At 35.6% G+C, this 16,391-nt stretch overlaps 1 protein-coding gene across 1 annotated transcript in view; it reads left to right on the top strand.

Annotated features, from left to right (window-relative positions):
- The first annotated feature begins 1,662 nt into the window (after positions 1 to 1,662).
- CCDC178 (coiled-coil domain containing 178) overlaps positions 1,663 to 16,391 on the top strand; it is a 630,290-nt gene continuing 615,561 nt past the window's right edge. The window contains exon 1 of the mRNA XM_074277537.1: positions 1,663 to 1,811. The gene's annotated coding sequence lies outside the window, so the exon portion shown is untranslated. The remainder of the gene's footprint in view (positions 1,812 to 16,391) is intronic.

Here is a 16,391-nt window from a genome sequence, read left to right as displayed (position 1 = left end):
TAGTGCAGTGGATAAAAAGCTGGACCTGAAAACAAGAAAACTCATCTTCCAGAATTCAAATCTCACTAATTGTTTGCCTCTGTAAAAATTAGATCTGATGATTGATGCCAATTCCAATGATTTTGTGATGAAGAGAGCCATCAACACCCAGAGAGAGGACTGTGGGGACTGAGTGTGGATCACAACATAGCATTTTTATTCTTTTTGTTGTTCGTTTGAGTTTTTTCTTACTCATTTCCTTTCCTTTTTGATCTGATTTTTCTTGTGCAGAAAGAGAATTGTATAAATATGTTTACCCATATTGGATTTAACATATATTTTAACAAGTGTAACATATATTGGATTGCTTGCCATCTAGGGAAGGGGGTGTGGGAGAAGGAAAGGAAAATCTGAAACACAAGGCTATGCAAGGGTCAATGTTGAAAAATTATTCGTTCATATGTTTTGAAAATAAAAAGCTTTAAAATAAAAAAACAAACAATTAGATATGACTGAACACAAACAATTTTTACTCTAATATGGACTATATTATTATCACATGTAATTTGACCTTTTGCCATTAATTCCATTGAAATGGGCATAGGCTGCTCTGGAGGTAGTAGAGTACAAGCGTTTATTTTTTACAACAAAATTATGACTTGATCATTTATTCAACATTCTTCTAGTAGCAGTTAGCTAATTTTCCATTTTTTAATCTAAGTGAGACTGATAAATGCTGTTTAACTTCATTTTGTCCATTTTTGTGGGCAATATAATTATATAATTATATAATAATATTGACCACTAACCACCTTGTCCAACTTCCTAATCTAGGACTCAAACATATAAACAAATAAACCAAAGCTACAAGAAATTCTTATTATTCAAATGAGGTAATAATTGAAAAAGGCAGAGGGGCAGTTGGATCCAGAGTCAGGAAGACGTGAATTCAAATACTACCTCAGACACTTACTAGCTGTGTCAATAGACAAATCACTTAACCTCAGTTTCCTTAACTATAAAATAAGGGTAAATAGAATCTTCCTCATAAGATTGTGAGAATCCAATGAGGTATTTGCAAAACACCTGTCACATAGATGCTATATAAATGCTATAATTATTCTCTCTTCTATGATCATTGCTTCATAACAGTTGGTACCCTAATCCATAAGAAAAGCCTATAAATTTTCTACGTTCTTTTTGGCATAGGTAGCCGTATTTGCCTAGAGAACTATCACAGGAGGATTCAATTATGCAGTAATTGTAACTGTCTAGTAGTTAGCTGTGCTAAAATGGGCTTATTTTCCACTATTCCCCTTTCATGGCCTAAGTTGCCTAAGTTCGGAGCCTTCTTTCCTTTCTCCCCCTTGATCAAAAGGGCTTTGATCACCTCAAGTAAGACGGGGAGCTTCAGAATTTGGATGGGGAAAGAGTTGGGGTGCAAGAGAATAGTTTTGGTGTTTGGGGGCCACGTCCGCAAGATTCTTTGCTCCATATGCCCAGTACTCTGCTGGGCTGGGTTGATTAAGAAATGCAGCCAGTTCGCGGATGGAGTCAGAGTTTAGCTACTGCCCTTTCTCAAGGGCGCTCAGAATACCCAGCCCCTAGGCTGGGCGTCTCACGTCAGGGTCCGAATTAGAGGGAACTAGACTGGAAGCTAGTCCTAGCAACGCCGCTGTTGCCAGGACACGGCTATAACGAACGTCTGTAGGGTTGGGGAGGCGGCAGGCAGGAGCCACAGCCGCCTCCCCGGAGCTGGCAGGGCCAGGCAGGCAGGCTGGGTTTGGCAGCACTGCTTGTGAGGAGAATTGGAGACTAAGTGGAGCCTGTGGGTGAGTAGTAAGTAGCGCAGCGCCCTGGGAGCACGAGCGCACAGCCCACGTACTAAGCGCAGCCTCTTGCTAGGTGGGACCAGCTGCTAATACCTTGGTCCACCCAGGAGGAAAGAACACCCTATACCTACAAATCCCTCTCTTCCCCTTCCCTTCCCTGCATGGAGCTCTTGGATCTATCCAATGCCATGCTGCCCAGCTCAGCTGATTCCTGCAATTGCTCTCCTTCTTATCTCCCTTTCCTCACTGTTACCTTCTCTAACCTCCTCTCTTCGTGCCAGGGAGCCGAGTACCTACTCTTTCTCTCCTTCCAAAGTCCCTATTTGTGGAGAATCTCTAGGGTCTAATTCTCTGCGAGTTGAGAGCAAAGCAAGACTTTGCCTTCAGGTATTATTTAATCTCTCCCTCCTTTTGAACTAACTCCTACCCCGCCTCCTTTTATGTCTGCTATTTTGGGGGGCAGTCAATCTTGAGCTACATTGTGAGAATTTTTATACAGTTGTGTAAAATTATTATGTATCTCTGTTGTTTAACTTTTTGAGTATCTTGGCCATCTATCTTCCAGTAGATTGTCAATTTTTATGAGCCCCATCAGCAAACTGCTGCCTGATAGTGTTCTAGGCATGGAATCATAGGATTTAGAGGTGGAAGGGCATATTAGTGGTCATCCAATTCAATCTTCTCATCTAACAGATGTTGGTAGCTTTTTCTAGTCAACTACCCACTCATCATTTGCAATCTGCTGTTCTGTTGGCAGAACAGGTACCAATGTATCATTGAGAATAATCTAACAGCTAGCACTTGGTGATAAAATAATGATAGCTCTTTACCTTGCCTATAATTACCTCATTTGATCATCACAACACTGTGAGGCAGGTGTTGCCATTAGCCCGATTTTACATAGCAGGAAATTGAGACAGGTTAAGCGACTCTTTTAGAGACCCTGAGCTAAGGAAACACATGTAGAATTTGAATTCAGGTCCTCCTGACTCACAAGTTCAGCACTCTAACCACTGTGCCACAAAGGTGCAGGGTGTCTGGGACTGCAGAAGTCAGATCACCTCGTAATGGTATTGCTTATAGAATTTCACTTCTTCACTGGTACTGGTTAGAACATAGGGAAAACAACTTTGTTTAAAGGATAAATTTAGAGTCATCAAAGATACTTAAGATTTTGAAGCTTCACAGGAAGGTAATTGATAAGATCATTAGTAGGTAGATACATCATGCTGAAGGGAGAAATAGTAAGTGCAGGATAAATTGTAGCTATCTTCTGTCAGGAAGATTTGGTTTGTTCAATTTGTAATATTAAATTTGTAAATGGCGTCTTTGTATGCAATATGCAATTTTTTCCCTACATGACTTCACTGATTTTTTGCATTGTGCCCTGATGTTCCATGATGGCTACTATATATCTGCATTAATTTAGGCTTAGTCTCAGAAGTGCCTTATGTTTTCATTTATTGTTCAGTCTTTCATCCAGCAGGATGTGTATGTTGGTTTGAATGGCAAAAACATAGTGTTGATGTTTATGACTTGCAATAGATTGTATGGTATGAAATTATTTTTCTCCTTTCTTTGTAAATAGACTTTATTTGGGGTGGGAGGGAAAGATGGGCTTCCTCCATTGGCAACTGGTCTAATTTGTAATCTAATAAAATTGCCTGGGTCACAGAGATATTAAGTGACTTTACCATAGTTAGATAGCCAGTGTCAGAGGCAAGACTTCATTTCAGGGCTTTTTGATTCTTTCCCCTGAATAATGTGGCCTCTCATTGATGTTACTGATTTGAAAAGAGAACTTAACAAATTAGGAATTTTTTGAAAAGAACAGAGATGTTCTCAATTTTTTTTTGAAATTTATAGAGTTGAAAAAAAAAAAACAAAGCCAATCTATTTGCTGAATTAGAAATGTTTAAAGTCCTATGTCTGGGAGGTGAAGGAGCTTTGAACAGTTTATGCTGGGAGAAGCTGATTTCTAGAGAATAGGAAGTTGAGAGTTACAAGGGGGTACAGAGATAATTTGTCTAATTCATATATGAACAAAAATCACTTCTACATCTCATCTGACAAGTGGTTTTCCAGGCTTTGCTTGAAGATTTCCAGAAAGAGAGAAGCCATGACATCTCAAGGTAGCCCACTTTTATTTAGTTTTAATCATGAAAATGTTTTTCTTTAGATCAAGTCTTAAGGTTTCCTCTTTGTATTATTCTTGTCAGACAGGACAAATTGAATCCCTCTTCCATTGACAGCTTTTCAGTACTGGAAGAGAGTTATCATATTGCCCCACACTTAGACGTCTTTTGTCAGGATAAATATTCCTAGTGCTTTCCAGGTTTCCTTTTGTGGCATCATCTTGATACTCTTTGGTTACCTTCCTGATAACCTTCTTATGTGAAGTCTCTAGGTTATCAAGATTCTTCCATATAGAACTGCACATACTATATCTGTGATCTGACCATGCTAGAATATCATCTCCCTAGTCCTGAAAATATATTTCTTAATGCAAGATTGCAACAGCTTTCTTGGATTCTTGAAATTATTCATTAATTTTGAGGTTATATGCTATAAAATTCTTCATTTTTTTCCAGATGAATTGCTCACTAGGAATGCTTTTGCTATCTTAAACTTATGAAATTAATGTTTTGAACCAAAGTGTAGGAGTCTAAATTTATCCATTAGTTTTTATTGAATGCATATATATTTTGTGCACATATATACATAAAGAGAAACAGTGACAGAGAAACAGAGGCAGACACACACATACATATACACAGATAATATAGAATTAAGGGCATGAGAAAAGGTATTGGCAGCTAATTGTACATTGAGTCTGGAATCAGGAAGATTTATCTACCTGACTTCAAATCTTCCCATTAAATGACAATTCTATGACAAAGAAACTCACCTATCCAAGTCAATAGCAAAACAGAAATTAAAGAAAGTATACATATTAGAATATTTACCAAACAACACTTTAACTTAACCTTAAATTTTTATCCCCTACTATTAATATCATTTAAGGGAACAGATTAGAATTCTCTCATGGTACCCTCTATCTCTAAGGAAAAGAGGGAATGTCTGTGTCCTTTGCAGAAGAATAGGAGAAGGAGATGTTAAAGATGTGTTTATTTCTGCTTCCCTCTGTGAGCCACAATAAAGATACTTCCCACTACATATAGGGGACAGGCTGGTTATACAGGGTAGATGTCCTGAATTTATATTAGACTCAGACAGTGATATTGTGCACTTTCCTTCTATGCCAGTCAGCAACAAATAAGCAGATACACAGAAAATAGATGGTAAGAGTAGTTAAGGACTTGAGTTTAGCAAAGCATAAGCAGCAGTAGCAGTAGTAGTAAGTGATTTGCATACAAAAGACTGTGTAAAACTGCTTAATTAAAAGATTATAAAAGGAGCAAAATGAACTGGGAATGTCAGAAGGGATGAAATGACTGGAAATCACTGTGAGAACAAAGAATGGACAAAGAATGAGGTACACCGAGATAGAAGAATAAGAGGTTTTGTTATGGGAGAGGAATTTCAGAGTTGTGGATCATGAAGGTTGAAGTTTTGGGTGATGGCAGTATCATGGGTGTGGGCATTCCTATAAATGATTGAAATGAATGGGAATTGAGGGAGATGAAGGGGAGATAATAGAAACTGAGGCTGGTGAACTTGGAAGTCAGGGTGATGGTAACTGCATCATGTGACTGATGTCTTTAAGCTCACTATAGTAAGACTATAGATTTAGACCTACATAGGACCTGTGAGGTCAAAGACACAAGTAAAGACAGTTTTGGGGAAAGATAGGAAGTCTGTAGGCTGTTGCTAAACTTAAGAAAGAAAAAATAATGATCTGGTAGATAACAGCAACCAGGATAATAGAGGAAAGTGGAACAAATTTTAAAAGTATATCTTATTTGGTGGATATTTTTAGCAATTTTTTTCCTCTCCCATTTTTATCTATTTGAAATGCTTTTGAATACATTTGTAAGAGTTTAGGTAAATGTTATTTTTATCAGCCTTTGTTAGCTTTGTTTAACTTCATAGACTTTAAAAAAAATTCCCTCAAATATAGTTTCAAATGAGAAAACCTGTGAGAGCACTTTTAAAGCCATTAATTCTCTATATAGATGCAAATATATAGCATCATAGGAAATTAGAATTAGTAGGAATGTCATAATAATTTAACTCTTCCAATATAGGAATATATCCCTTCCATGACATTTATGAATAATGATTGTTTAGCCATTACTTGAATGCTTCCAATGTTAGGAAGTTCACTACTTTGTGTGGCATCTCATTTTGTGCCATTGGGAAGCTGTTAGAAAATGCTTTCATAGGTTGAGTTGAAATATGTTTCTTCTTTTCACTGATTGATTCTTTTCTACCTTCTGGATCCACATAGAATAAGTCTGTTCCTAGCTATGTTAAACCAATAATGAACAAAGGAAACAATAAATGTAGATACCTCAAAGCAATTTTATTCAAATACAAAACATTTAGAAAGCTTTCTTCTTTGTAACCTTCTACATGTAATTCAGTTTTTGAAAAATAGGTTCCTTTCAAAGTTGCATAAAATTAAACCATGAATATATTTAATTTGACAGGAGAAATAGTTAATCGATGTTTGAGAGACATTTCTGTCACTAAATTTACTTTTCATTAAGTTTTCTTTGCCTTTGGCAGTCATTGTAGATGCATTATGTAGAAAATGTAAGTTAATAACTGATGTGTTTTAGACATTTTGGACAACCTTTTTATACTACATTCAGTTATGTTCCTTTCATCTAATAATTTATAATTTTATTTTAAACAAATTTCACAAATTGGCACCATAGTCTTCATTTTATAATCTGTTGCCTCATTAAAACTATACTGAAACTCTCTCCAGCTCTTGACAGTTTAAAAAACAACAACAAACCCCCCAAATTTTGTCAGTCTTTCACTAGGCTATTCCCCCCCAACCCCCTTTCCACCCCTACAGAATTAGTTTGCTGACTAGTCATATAAAATTGTGTGCTAGTAGTTGTAAAGGAGGTTGGATAAGAGAATGTTAAGTGAGTCTACATAAATCTTTTGCCATGAGCAGAATATTAATTCAGAGGTCTATAGACCACCTTAGTACCATCATTCTCATATACAAAGTAGGTACCTGCTGGTAAAAATAACAGATCTGTGCACAAACAGATGGTTGCATGGATATCTAAGTCTTAATGGCCCAAATGTATGATGCTAAAAAACATTGCTAATCTTTTCTCAGGACCCCTGATGTCAGTATAGCTTTCTGCTATGTGGTGGTGTAGTGTTTTTCCATCCTACTTATGCCCAAATATTCTCTACCATCTGCCTTAGTATCCCTAAGCACCTGCAAGCTGGTTTAGGGATTTTTAGAATCTCTGATGAATAACTGAAGGAATGGTACCCCCTCTTTTTCCTTCTCCAATAATTGTCTCCTACAAATAGATCAGGGTGACTATTGAGTGTCCAAGGCAATTACAGAAGTCAGTCAATCAACTATATTGAGTGTCCAAGGAAATTACAGAAGTCAGTCAATCAACTGGCATCTATTTAAGAGACTATTATATGCTGAGTGGTACAGTAAATAATAGAACATAATGAGTATTTGGAAACACTTGGCAACTGACAGAGCAAAACAGAGTGACCAACTTTATCAATACCATGGGTTGTTTACTTGAATGGAAAATTTTATTTGTTTCATAAAATCTCTTTTGATGTCCTGTTTACATGTTTTCTTCCAGTAAAATGTAAACCCTTTGAGGGCAGAACTATTTTCATTTGTTTTTATATCCCCAGTGCCTAATACAATAGCTGCCACATAGCAGCCACTTAATAGATGCTTATTGAATTATTGTTCAGTTGCTTCAATTGTGTTCAAGTCTTTGTGACCCTATCTGGATTTTATTTTTTGACAAAGATACTGGAGTTGTTTGCCATTTACTTTTCTAGAAACTTTTATAGATGAGGAAATTGAGGCAAAATAGAGTCACATAACACTATGTGCTTGAGATCACATAGCTAGTAAGTGTCTCAGGTTGGATTTGAACTCAGATCTTCCTGACTTTAGACCCTGTGTTCTAATCACTATATCAGTAAGCTGCTCTTGAATTCAGATTATTTGATGATAAAACAAATGTATTATTTATTTGTGAATGGCCATTTTTTCATGAAGGAAAATGGGGGGGGGAGTTTTGAGTGATTTTTTTAATAATAGTTTTTTATTTTCAAAATATATGCAAATAAAATTTTCAACATTCACCCCTTTACAACTTTGTGTTCCAATTTTTTCTCCCTCTCTTCCCTCTACCCCCAGTTATCATGCTACACAAGAAAAAATCAGATTAAAAAGAAAAAAAAATAAGAAGGAAAACAAAAAGCAATCAAACATCAACAAAAATGGTGAAAATACTATGTTGTGGCCCATATTCAGTCCCCACAGTTTTCTCTCTGGATGCAGACAGCGCTCTCCATCACAAATCTTTTGGAATTAGCTTGAATCACCCCATTGTTGAAAAGAACCATGTCCATCAGAACTGATCATCACATAATCTTCTTGTTGCTGTGTACAATATTCTCTTGGTTCTAATGAGTGATACTTTCTGAAAAACAATAATCACTAACATGCATTTAATAAGTATTTACTCAGTAACAGATCCTATGCCAATGGCTCTAAATACAAAGAAAGGCAAAAACACTTTTCCTGCCCTCAGGGAACTCTTGTCCTAATGAGAGACAACATACATATACATTGATAATATATAAATATATACATGTAGACATACATACACATATACATACACACATGTATATATGTATATATGTGTGTATATATATATACATATATATGTATACAGAGAGAGAGAGAGAGAGACAGAGACAGAGACAGAGACAGAGAAAATGTAAATGAAAAGTCATTTCAGAGGGAAGACATTAGGAACAGGAGGGAATGAGAAAAAGCTGCAGAAAGCACAGTTTGAACTAAGTCTTGAAGGCAGGAGATCAAGAGGATAAGAATATTTCAGGCATGGAGGTCAGGCTGACCTGACAAGATATTGAGCTGGAAGATAGAGTATTGTGTTTGATGAGTAGCAATCAGACTATTACTATTACTAGATCTTAGACTATATGAAAGGGAATAAAATGTGAGATGTCTGGAAAGATGTGTGGGAGAGGGGTGTGGATCGAATTGTGAAAGGCCAAAAGATAGTTTAAATTTGTTAGAAGTTGTAGGAGTCATTAAAGTTTAGTGCACAGGAGGGTGATATAGTCAGACCTGTATTTTAGGAAAAAACAACAAACAACAACATTTTGTCTGCTGATTGATTGAAGGAGAGAAACTTGTGGTAGGGCAAACCACAAGGTTACTACAGTAGTCTAGGTGAAAGGTGATCAGAACCTGCACCAAAGGGAAGTTGTGTGACTGGAGATATGGGGACATATCAGAAGAGTGTGAAACAATAAAATTTAAGAACTGATTTTATATGTAGGTTGAATAAAGTGAGGAATCGAAGGATGGCATCAAGGTTGCCAGTTTAACTGACTGGAAGGGTGGAAGTTTCGTAGACAAAAAATAGGAAAAAGAGTAGAGTTTTGGGGAAAGATATTGAGAAAGATATTGAGTTATATTTTGGGATGTTGAGTTTGAGATGCCATCTGGACAATTTATGTTCAAAGAGCAATTGATTATAAAACTAGAGCTCAGGAGAGAGATTAGGCTTGGATTTATAGGTCCTGGAACCATGTGTATAGAGATCTCAGGGAGGGAAAAGAGAAGCAAGTTCAGGACGGAACTGTGAGGGATACTCATAGTGGATATCATCTAATTAAAAATCCAGTAGAGAAGACTGAGGAATTATCAGACATGTATGAGTAAAGGAAAATTAGCAATGTCATGAAAACTTTAGAGAGGAGAGAGTATTTACAAGACAATACAATATATATATGTTAAGTGCCTAGTCTGTGTCAAGTTTGTGTTAAGCTCTAGGGATACAAATTAGAAAAAGAAAGATAGTTTCTGCCTTCAAGGCGTTTATAATCTAATGGGAGAAGACTAACATACAATAGGAAGATGGAAAGGGAAGGGCGAATCAATGTCTTGTTCCAGAGTTCAGATGGAAAGTGTAATGACCTGCAGAGACCAAGTTCCACCCTCTTTGCGTTCACCCTGCAGTTATCCAGTTAGAGGGAAGGGGAGGCTGAGGAAGTTGGAAGAGTGGGTTGACAATGTCAAAGACTGAAGAGAAGTCCTGAAGGATGAAGATTAAGTAAAAGCCATTATATTTGCCAGAGAAAGGACCAGTGGGAGCTTTGAGCAGAGTTATTTCAATTGAATGTTGAGTTTGGAAGCCAGATGAAGGAGGCTTTTGGATTGAGAGGAGGAGACTAATTGGAGGCATCCAGTGTCAGTGACTTTTTCAAGAAATTTTGTTGAGAAGGTAAAGAGAGTTATAGAGTAGTAGATAAAGGGGGTTATCAGCTCAAGTGAAGTTTTTTTTCCCCCTAAGAATATTAGAGACATGGGTGTGTTTGTAGTAATTAAAGGAGGAGCCAGTTTATGGGGAGAGATTGGTGTGAGAATGGGAATGATAAAGGAATGAAGATGGAGAGAGCAAAGGAAGATGTTTGTGTGATTTGAGATGAGGGGACATCCCAGCAAATGACCTCTTTTTTTGGATGCTCTATGAGGCAAATTTCTCAGTTGAGTGAGTGAAGGGGGAAGTGCTGTTGAAAACTTTAGGGGGTATGAAATGATTTGAAATAGTTGGTATGGTGAGTGGGATAGTTAATGAATTAGGTAAGGAGGCATAAAAAAGATTGCCTTACTAGAAGCTTTAATAGACTACGGTATGCTAGATAGATTCATATTCCCAAGATTGTGCTGGGAATATAATGAACTAACCTTCTTAGAAGTATAATTACTTTCAGATCTAAACTGAATTTTGATGCACCTTCCAAAAAATTTTGTCTCATTAGTAGATTCCTTCCATAAGTAAATCATTATAAATGTTTATAATTCAGAAATACAAACTGGTTTTGTTTGTCATCTTTTCCTTTAAAATAAAGGCTACATCTCATTTGTGACATAACTAGTTCATAGTGAATCCAGTTACCATGGCTTCAGGTTCTTTATTTTCATTAAAGAGCATATAAATAGGAATGAAGGAGATGAATTTTGCAAAGAATTAGAGTGTGAGGGACAGTACAATATTGAATGCATTCACTGAGAGGTTGAGATAAGAAAGGGGCAAGTGTAGCCAGTATAGGGGAAAGAATAGAAGAGTGGAGGGATTGTAGTTTATAATGGAGATGAAGAAGAGGGTTAATAGCTATGAAGTATAGGGAAAGATGGAATGATAAAAGATTATCGTGAGATAAAAGGAATTCCTGAGTTCATGACCAAGGAAATCAAACATGTATGGTCAGGAGTGTGCTAGAACTAGCTTGCCCTGGTTTTGAAGACTTTACTATCAGATTTTAATGTAAGCATTTAGATTCAAGAAATTGGAAAATGCTACAAATCAAGGCTTGATTTATTGTTTTGTTGACTGCTGAAACTTAAAAAAGTAATGGAGAACATTAATAATTCAGTTTAACCTTATGAGTATGTTGTGTGTACATTTTTTAAGAGTCTGTAGCCTCTAGCAGCATAATCTAGGAGTAGTTGAGACCTCTAATAAACTTTTGTGAAAGATATTGTGGAACATAAGTATGACCAATTACTTTGGACAGCTTTTACAACATTGATTTAATTTGTGATGTTTAATTGGGAAAATTTCTTGTGTTTCCTGGGACTCATTTTTTTCATCACCAAATTAAATGAATTAACTCCCCCAAACCTTTTGGTTCTGTCATTCTGTGACAATAACTGGTACAGAGTACATCCTTAATAAATACTTGTTGATTTTTATTATTTACTATCTAATAGTAAATTTAAAATCAGGATAACATTTTGGAGAAATGATGTTCGTTTCTAGATGGCATAGAATATCAAAAATCAAGTTTAAGAAAGATGCCTTGTATGATATTTTTTTCCATTCATTTGTAATGAAAATTTAATTTTAGGGTTTTAGCAAGTTCTTTTTGATTATTTCCTAATTTTGTTTTCCTATCAGGAAATGTTTTTGGTTAAATTTTTTCCAGTTCTCTCCACTTCTATTTTCTCCTTGTTTACATTTTTAAAAAAATCAATTTTGTATTTCTTCAAATCTACCCACCCAGTTTTGGTAAAAAGAAAAATAAATTTTAAAAAATACCATGACAATAACTCATTATTATTTATTATGAATTTAGTGATAATCAAGAGTTAAAAGTACTCAGCTGTCTTTTTTAAGGCTTAATTAATTCTAAAGCACCTAAGATCTCTACTTATGAGTACCTACAAATCACCCCATTTTGCCTTCCTCTTGCTCTTTCCTTCTAAAATTTTCTTTCTTTCTCATTTCTGAAATTCAGATTGTAAGATTGATATGGGTTGGGGAGTGGTAGATGTTGAGGAGGAATCTATAGATATATATTTTACATGTGTATGTGTACATATATATGTGTATATATATATATATATATATATATATATATATATATATATATTCACAGAGAAAGAGAGAAAATATACAAAACATATAAATATATGTATACGCACACACATACACATTCCCATACATTGTTCAGTTATTTCAATTGTATCTGATTTTTATGATTCATTTGGGGTTTTCTTGGTGAAGATTTCTTCTTTGGCTCATTTTACCAATGAGGAAATGGAAGCAAATAGGGTTAAGTGACTTGCCCAGGTCACACAGCTAGTGAGGTGTTTGAGCTTAAATTTGAACTCAAGTCTTCCAATCTCTAAGTTTGGTGGTACTGCCACTGCTCTACTTGGCTGACCTCATATATATATATATATATATAAACACACATATGTATATACAATTGATATAAAAAGAGTATATTAATGGGTGGAAAAAGATCTGTACTGGAAAAAGAAGTGGGAGCCATGGGTAATCCTAGAGAATGTCTAAATTTAGTTCTCTATGCCATTAATTTTCAAAATTTTGGCAAAGATGCACTGGCTCCAGCAGACAGGTTTTATAACTCACCAGAAGAGCAGTGTCCAGTGTGAGCAGCTCACTATCTTTAGATAATTGCCAGGTGATGTGGAAAGATTCAGAAAGTGATGAATGGAAGGGACCAGATAGGTCAACTGCTTGGGGAAGAGGGATTGTTTGTATTTCTACGGATGGAGAAGGAATCAGATGGGTGCCAATGAGCCGTATTTGCCTTGTCCATCAGAGAGAGACAGAAAAAGAGAAAAATCTGGAAACAAAGGAGAAGACCTAAGAACAAAATCTGCAGGAATCATTGGATTCCTTAACACAAGATGAGACTGTTGAAGGACGTGAAAACCAGCAGGAATCATTGGATTCCTTGAGATGAAAAATTGTTGATGAGACTATTGCAGGACTTCAAAGCTTGTAGGTATTATTGGATTCCTGGCAGATGAACTAATGGATAATAGATTGGTTTTGGACTATTTCTAGGACTTATAGACATGTATAATTCCTCATGTTGATTTATGTTATTTATTACATCACTACTAAACTGTTTTATGTTACTATGTGCTTATGTAATTTATGTAATTATGTATAATACATCCTATATTGATGGATTTATAAGTTCCTGTTTTAAGAATGAGCCCCTTCAGACCTGTATGTGCCAAAATGTTTGTGGCAGCTCTTTTTGTTGTAGCTAGAAACTGGAAGTTGAATGGATGTCCATCAATTGGAGAATGGTTGGGTAAATTGTGGTATATGAAGGTTATGGAATATTATTGCTCTGTAAGAAATGACCAGCAGGAGGAATACAGAGAGGCTTGGAGAGACTTAAATCAACTGTTGCTGAGTGAAATGAGCAGAACCAGAAGATCACTATACACTTCAACAACAATACTGTATGAGGATGTATTCTGATGGAAGTGGAAATCTTCAACATAAAGAAGATCCAACTCACTTCCAGTTGATCAATGATGGACAGAAATAACTATACCCAGAGAAGGAACACTGGGAAGCGAATGTAAATTGTTAGCACTACTGTCTATCTACCCAGGTCACTTATACCTTCAGAAGCTAATAATTAATGTGCAACAAGAAAATGATATTTATACACATATATTGTATCTAGGTTATATTGTAACACATATAAAATGTATGGGATTACCTGCCATCGGGGGGAGGGAGTGGAGGGAGGGAGGGGATAATTTGGAAAAATGAATTAAAAAAAAATAAGTAAATAAATAAATAAATAATAGATGAAAAAAAAAAAAAAAAAAAAAAAAAAAAAAAAAAAAAAAAGAATGAGCCCCTTCAGAAACCCGCTAATCTGATTTGATTTCCCATTTTCTTTAGTGTTTTCATCTCCCTTCCTGAGATGTCAGGAAGGACATGATCACCTTTTTATGGTGTTTTCACTCCTTTTTTCTGTAGTCAGAGAAGGAGTGATCACCTTCTTTTTTGGGGGTTCTCATCTCTTGAGAAGTCAGGGAGGTCATGACCACCTATGTTTTAAATCAAAAGAACGCGGGAGATGTTAGAGTTCTTACAAAGGGCTAAGTCACTGGAATTGATAGAGACAATGATTATCTAATATAGCATGGTTCAGTATGATTGATCTGATCCTACAAGGAGATGTTATGGGCCAGAACTTGAAACAAGGTACTAAATGAAATTGAAGAGACAATGGTTAAATCTAGTTTAGCACTGATTTAATCCTACAACAAATAATGGTTTCCTAGTGATATAATGATTGGTGTGTACTCAGTGTACAGCATATAAGCAAGAAACTCTCAGGGCCAAAGACAGAAGCCCACTAAAAGACAAGCCCACTCTCAGAGGCAGAGACAGATTCATTCCATTTTCCACCTTTGTGCCATCTGGAGGCTGAAGCACAAACCTTTGGATTGGGAGACATTCAGAGGGAGCTAGAAACAGAAGCTGTCAGAGGCAAAGGGACTAGAATCAAAATACAGAAGGCCTCTAAAAAAAACTAGCCGAGCCCTAAGTGAAAGAGATAAGATTTGGAAATAGACAATAAAGGATTTGGACTTTAATCTCTGGCTGCATTTGGGGTGATTACTCTGAACTGAAATGAAGGCTGTTCCCAGAAGCCCCCCAAGAAACCTGCTCCCAGAGAATATTGCATTTTAGAGAATAATATTACAAACATGTATAATTATTAAATATGCATTATTAAGAATAATGATTATAAGAATGTATAATGTCTAATGACCTGATATAATAATTAATATACATTATTATTAAAATCCTGCCACAATGATTGGGGTAAATCCAAATATACATGTTGATATACATATATATATATGTATTTATTTACACATATGCATATATACACACATATATTTTGTGTGTGTGTGTGTGTGTGTGTGTGTGTGTGTGTGTGTTTTATGGGTAGCTAAGTAGTCCAGTAGGTAGAATGATGGGCCTAAAGTCATGAAGACTCCTCTTCCTGAGTTCAAATTTAAACTCAAATACTTACTAGCAGTGTAGCTATGGGGAAGCCACTTAACCCTATTTATCCCAATTTCCATTTGGTAAAATGAGCTGGAGAAGGAAATGGAACAACATTCTAATATCTCTGCCAAGGAAATTTCAAATAGGATCACAAAGAATCTGAAACGACTGAAAAATGACTAAACAATTAAGTATAAAACCTTGCTATGATGAGCAGAGCTAAATATGCATATATGAATATTTGTGTCTACACACAATATAATATATATATGCACACATGCATGTCTGTAAATATTTATGTGTATTTGTAACTTAGTCCTCATCTTCGTGTCAGGGCCTTAATAATTATGTAGAGAGTAGAATAGAAGCTTTTTGTGGTCAAGAATCATTTTATTTGTCTCTCCTGTACTATCTACTACTAGCAGAACTTTTTTTTTCCCATTGGATATAGGATTTCATTTGTATGGGAAACCTAGCTGGTCATCTAGACTCACAGTTGGTCTGTAATGATAGAATTACCTATGGATTGAGAGGTTGAGTAATTTACCTTGTGTCAAAGTCAGAACTCTTTCTGAGTCCAAGGTCAGCTCTCTATCCATTGTCATGTTGCTTTGAATATAATAGTTGCTTAATAAGTATTTGTGGAATGGAATTAAATTTAAAGAGGTATTATCACCTTTCCATCTGTGGTATGATCATTTTTAAAGTAATATACAAAATGGCAATTTTATTGCCCTCAATTTATATAAACATTAAAACTGTTATCAGTTACTTTCTGATTTTGCTTGAAAAGACAATTCTGGGATTATTTTACTTGATGGCAGTGCTTGGCTGGAATTTCAGTTTTAAAATCTCTATTCGTTTGCACTTTTAAAAATTTAATGTCATCTTACACTTCCTCCTATTTCCATAACCTATTCAGATTCACTTAATTTATTTTTGTATTTTCTGTGGCAGCTGTTCTGTATGTCATCCTAATTTAGTATCATTTTCAAATTTTTTCATTTCTTTTAGAATGTAATAATGATGTTGAAGA

Source organism: Sminthopsis crassicaudata, chromosome 1, assembly GCF_048593235.1.
Source record: "Sminthopsis crassicaudata isolate SCR6 chromosome 1, ASM4859323v1, whole genome shotgun sequence".
In the NCBI taxonomy this organism is placed as follows: Eukaryota; Metazoa; Chordata; class Mammalia; order Dasyuromorphia; family Dasyuridae; genus Sminthopsis; species Sminthopsis crassicaudata.
The sequence above is the reverse complement of the archived record's forward strand: the minus strand, read 5'-3'. Positions and strand labels throughout refer to the sequence as shown.